Source organism: Pelobates fuscus, chromosome 2 (assembly GCF_036172605.1).
Source record: "Pelobates fuscus isolate aPelFus1 chromosome 2, aPelFus1.pri, whole genome shotgun sequence".
NCBI lineage: Eukaryota > Metazoa > Chordata > Amphibia > Anura > Pelobatidae > Pelobates > Pelobates fuscus.
The window spans coordinates 45,490,317-45,496,316 of record NC_086318.1 but is presented as its reverse complement, the minus strand read 5'-3'; the positions used below and the strand labels follow the sequence as shown (position 1 = coordinate 45,496,316).

General features: G+C 48.3%; 1 protein-coding gene across 1 annotated transcript in view; it reads left to right on the top strand.

Moving 5' to 3' along the window:
• Positions 1 to 1,395: 1,395 nt before the first annotated feature.
• RHOB (ras homolog family member B) overlaps positions 1,396 to 6,000 on the top strand; it is a 61,189-nt gene continuing 56,584 nt past the window's right edge. The window contains exon 1 of the mRNA XM_063442125.1: positions 1,396 to 1,410. The gene's annotated coding sequence lies outside the window, so the exon portion shown is untranslated. The remainder of the gene's footprint in view (positions 1,411 to 6,000) is intronic.

Below are 6,000 nucleotides of genomic sequence, written 5' to 3'. Positions count from 1 at the left end.
GTGTCTGTCTGTGTCATGCAGTGTGTGTGTGTGTCTGTCTGTGTCATGCTGTGTGTCTGTCTGTGTCATGCTGTGTGTCTGTCTGTGTCATGCTGTGTGTCTGTCTGTGTCATGCTGTGTGTGTGTCTGTGTTACGTTGTGTGTGTGTCTGTCTGTGTTACGCTGTGTGTGTGTCTGTCTGTGTTACGCTGTGTGTGTGTGTCTGTATGTGTCATGCTGTGTGTCTGTGTCACGGTGTGTCTGTATCATGCTGTGTGTCTGTCTGTGTCATGCTGTGTGTCTGTCTGTGTCACGGTGTGTCTGTATCATGCTGTGTGTCTGTCTGTATCATGCTGTGTGTCTGTCTGTGTCATGCTGTGTGTCTGTCTGTGTCATGCTGTGTGTCTGTCTGTCTGTGTTACGCTGTGTGTGTGTCTGTGTTACGTTGTGTGTGTGTCTGTATGTGTTACGCTGTGTGTGTGTCTGTCTGTGTTAAGCTGTGTGTGTGTGTCTGTATGTGTCATGCTGTGTGTCTGTCTGTGTCACGGTGTGTCTGTATCATGGTGTGTGTCTGTCATGGTGTGTGTGTGTGTCTTTGTCTGTCATGGTGTGTGTGTGTGTGTGTGTCAGTCGTGGTGTGTGTGTGTCAGTCGTGGTGTCTGTGTGTGTTTTTAAAAATAGTGTTTTACTCACCTTTTTTTTTTCCCAACGTCGTGCTGGTCTCTGCCTCTATGACTGAGATCATCAAGCTTGATGATCTCAGCCAATCCGCACTGACACAGGAAGCGCCTCTAGTGACCGTCTGAGTGTCTGTCACTAGAGGTGTCACTAGGAAGCAATGTAAACACTGCCTTTTCTCTGCAAAGTCAGTGTTTACATTCAAAAGCCTGCAGGGACAGGCTATAGACACCAGAACCACTACATTAAGCTGTGTGTGTGTGCGCCTGCTAGTGAGCTTGCTTGCATGTGTATGTGTGTGTGTGTGTGTGTGCCTGCTAGTGAGTGAGCTTGTGTTTTTATGTCAATGAGCTTATGTATATTAGTGAAATTGTTTGTCTATGAGGCTGTGTATCAATGAGCTTGTGTGTGTCAGTGAGATTGTCTGTGTCTGCATGTGAGTATGCTTACTGTATAATTAAATGTTTTACTCTGAAAGGACCAATATATTATATTAGAAAAAGCAATATATATATATATATATATATATATATATATATATATATATATGTATAGCGACAATATATGGCGCAATGACTTATGGGGCTGGCATAGATTTTTTTTTCCAGGGCTGCTTTGTATCCCCAGTCCGGCCCTGGTTGTGCCTGCCTCAGAAGCACGCCAATGTCGTGGCTTAATCAGGGTTTGTCAGCTTAATCTTCTTATGTTTACGACCCATATTGTAATCTGGGTCTACCGCCTGTGTCTACCGACGTTTCGGTCCAGCAATTCAGCGGGTAAAGTGGGTAAGTATCTAGATGTGTCTCGGAGCTCCGAGACCATGCGGCCATGCCGTTCAATCGCTTAGCCACGCCCCAAGAAGAAGTCTACTTTTAACCTTCAGTGTTACTTGTCAAAACTAAACTTTTTTGACTGTAATATAATAGCAGTCAGTTTCCTTCACGCGTGTGCGTTTCAGGGCCTGCCAGGGCACAGTGTCACACCAGTGCAACTCATATCTGGTGTAACAGTAGTGTACATTTTTAAAACAAAATCCAATTTTGACTGTAATAGATTGAATAGCAGTTAGTTGTCTGCCAGCATGTGTGTCAGGCTCGCAGCGTATACTGTGCCCACTTGCCCAGTGCCACCACTCATATCTGGTGTCACAATAGCTTGCATTTAACAAAAAAATACCTTTTTGGACTGTAATATAATAGCAGTCAGTTTCCTTCACGAGTGTGCATTTCAGGGCCTGCCCAGTGCCACCACTCACTCATATCTGGTGTCCCAATAGCTTGCATTTAAAAAAAAACGAAACTTTTTTGACTGTAATATAATAGCAGTCAGTTTCCTTCACTAGTGTGCGTTTCAGGGCCTGCCCAGTGCCACCACTCACTCATATCTGGTGTCCCAATAGCTTGCATTTAATAAAAAATAAAGTTTTTGGACTGTAATATAATAGCAGTCAGTTTCCTTCATGAGTGTGCGTTTCAGGGCCTGCCAGGGCACAGTGTCACACCAGTGCCACTCATATCTGTTGTCACAGTAGCTTGCACGCATAGTACCACTAATCGAAAAAAAAAATGACAGGTAGAGGCAGGCCACCCTGCAGGGGCCGTCGTGGTCGTGGTTCTGTGATTCCCTTTGGCCCTAGAATAATGCCCAGTGTTCAGAGGCCACGTACCCTGAACTTATTTATTATTTATTTATTATTGCCATTTATATAGCGCCAACAGATTCCGTAGCGCTTTACAATATTATGAGAGGGGGATTTAACTATAAATAGGACAATTACAAATAAACTTACAGGAACAATAGGTTGAAGAGGACCCTGCTCTGAAAAGTTCTGAGGACATAGTTGACTGGCTAACACAGGACACCCAATCTTCTACAGCTTCCGCTCGGAACCTCGACGCACCATCCTCCTCCAGCTTAGCTTCGGGCACCTCTTAAGTTACCACTCGCCCGCCTGCCGCCACCACCAACACTAGCACCACAGCTGCTTCACTTGGTATGTCAGAGGAGTTATTTACACATCAGTTGGAAGAAATGAGTGATGCGCAACCATTATTGCCAGAGGATGTAGATAACAGGGATATGTCTCAGTCAGGCAGCATTACAAACGTACGGTGTGATGATGATGATGTTGTACCCACTGCTGCTTCCTTTGCTGAGTTGTCAGATACAAGTGAAGTGGTTGATGATGACGATGCGTCCGTGGATGTCACGTGGATGCCCGCTAGAAGAGAAGAAGAACAGGGGGAAAGTTCAGATTGGGAGACAGAGAGGAGGAGGAGACGAGTTGGAAGCAGGGGGAGGTCGTCGCAAGGAGCTAGTGGCACAGTCAGACAGCATGCATCGGCACCCGGGGTCAGCCAGACAGCACGCCAATCAACGCATGCTGTTGCCACCATCAGAATGCCATCATTGCAGAGCTCAGCAGTGTGGCATTTTTGTTGTGTGTCTGCCTCTGACAACAGCAATGCCATTTGCAACCTGTGCCAAAAGAAACTGAGTCGTGGGAAGTCCAACAACCACCTAGGTACAACTGCTTTGCGAAGTTACATGATCGCACATCACAAACGGGATCAACACATGAGTACAAGCAGCACACAAACTCAAAGCCGCCATCCTCCTCCTGGTCCAGCATCTTCAGCCATGTTAACCACTGCTGTCCTCCTTGCCCCCTCTCAACCATCGGCCCCTCCGTCTCTCGCCTTGAGCAGTTCCTGCTCATCTGCCCACAGTCAGGTGTCTGTCAAGGACATGTTTGAGCATAAGAAGCCAATGTCACAAAGTCACCCCCTTGCCCGGCGTCTGACAGCTGGCTTGACTGAACTTATCCCGCCAGCTTTTACCATACAAGCTGGTGGAGTCTGAGGCGTTCAAAAAATTTGTAGCTATTGGGACACCACAGTGGAAGGTACCCGGCTGAAATTTCTTTGCACAAAAGGCAATGCCCAACCTGTACTCGATTGTGCAAAAGGAAGTAATGGCATGTCTGGCACACAGTGTTGGGACAAGGGTCCATCTGACCACTGATACCTGGTCTGCAAAGCATGGTCAGGGCAGGTATATCACCTACACTGCGCATTGGGTAAACCTGCTGACGGCTGCCAAGCATGGAATGCGTGGCTCTGCAGAGGAGTTGGTGACACCGCCACAACTTGCAGGCAGGCCTGCTGCCACCTCCTCTACTCCTCCTACTCCATCCTCTTCCATAACCTCCTCGGCTGAGTCCTCTTCTGCTGCTGCATCTTGCTCCACATCAACGGCACCCCCCAGCTCCCCAGGTACTGTTCCACATCCCGGATACGGCAGTGTCACGCCGTCTCGGGATTGACTTGCCTGAAAGCAGAGAGCCACACCGGACCAGCACTCCTGTCCGCCCTGAACGCACAGGTGGATCAGTGGCTGACTCCGCACCAACTGGAGATCGACAAAGTGGTTTGTGACAACGGAAGAAATTTGTTGGCGGCATTGCATTAGGGCAAGTTGACACATGTGCCGTGCATGGCACATGTGTGTAATCTGATCTTACAACGCTTTGTGCATAAGTACCCAGGCTTACAGGACGTCCTTAAGCAGGCCAGGAAGGTGTGTGGCCATTTCAGGTGTTCCTACACGGCCATAGCGCACTTTTCCGATATCCAGCGGCGAAACAACATGCCAGTGAGGCGCTTGATTTGCGACAGCCCGACACGTTGGAATTCAACACACTCCTAATGTTCGACCGCCTGCTCCAACAAGAAAAAGCCGTTAACGAGTATTTGTATGACCGGGGTGCTAGGACAGCCTCTGCGGAGCTGGGAATTTTTCTGGGAATGCCTGTAGGCTCATGCGTCCTTTTGAGGAGGTGACAAACCTAGTCAGTCACACCAAAGGCACCATCAGCGACATCATACCATTTGTTTTCTTCCTGGAGCGTGCCCTGCGAAGAGTGCTGGATCAGGCCGTAGATGAGCATGAAGAGGAAGAGTTGTGGTCACCATCACCACCAGAAACAGCCTTATCAGCATCACTTGCTGGACCTGCGGCAACGTTGGAAGAGGATTGTGAGGAAGAGGAGTCAGAGGAGGAATGTGGCTTTGAGGAGGAGGAGGAAGACCTACCACAACAGGCATCCCAGGGTGTTTGTTGTCACCTATCTGGTACCCGTGGTGTTGTACGTGGCTGGGGGGAAGAACATTCCTTCAGAGAGATCACTGAGGACGCGAACAGGACATAAGTAGCTCGGCATCCAACCTTGTGCAAATGGGGTCTTTCATGCTGTCGTGCCTGTTGAGGGACCCTCGTATAAAAAGGCTGAAGGAGAACGACCTGTACTGGGTGTCCACACTACTAGACCCCCGGTATAAGCAGAAAGTGCCTGAAATGTTACCGAATTACGGCAAGTCGGAAAGGATGCAGCAGTTCCAAAATCAATTAAAAAGTATGCTTTACACAGCGTATAAGGGTGATGTCACAGCACAACGGGAATCTAACAGGGGAAGAGGTGAAAGTAATCCTCCTCCTCCCACGACCACGCCGGCAAGGACAGGACGCTTTACAGGCGTGTTGTTGATGGAGGACATGCAGAGCTTTTTAAGTCCTACGCATCGCCACAGCCCTTTGTGGTCCACCCTCAGAGAACGACTCGACCGACAGGTAGCAGACTACCTCGCCTTAACTGCAGATATCGACACTCTGAGGAGCGATGAACCCCTTGACTACTGGGTGTGCAGGCTTGACCTGTGGCGTGAGCTATCCCAATTTGCGATAGAACTTCTGGCCTGCCCCGCTTCAAGTGTCCTGTCAGAAAGGACCTTCAGTGCAGCAGGAGGTATTGTCACTGAGAAGAGAAGTCGCCTAGGTCAAAAAAGTCTAGATTACCTCACCTTTATTAAGATGAATGAGGGATGGATCCCAAAGGGACTGACAGTGGGCGATACATTTGACTAAAAAAGGCCTGATGAGGGGGGCTACTTAACACACCACTCCTATCTGGTGGCACATTAGATTGCACGCGCAGTGCCCCAAATTTGAAGTAGGAGGACCGACCAAGCATGTTTTTCCATCTCCCGCTTTCTAAAATCGATGCCTTATATACACGTCCCCTGATAGGGGACGTAACAGGGATTAAACTGATAAGAATAGTACTACTTAACACACCACTCCTATCTGGTGGCACATTAGATTGCACGCGCAGTGCCCCAAATTTGAAGTAGGAGGACCGACCAAGCATTTTTTTTTCCATCTCCCGCTTCCTAAATTGATGCCTTATATACATGTCCCCTGATAGGGGACGTAACAGGGATTAAACTGATAGGAATAGTACTAATTAACACACCTTATAATAACGCAGAGAGAGGCAACACAGAG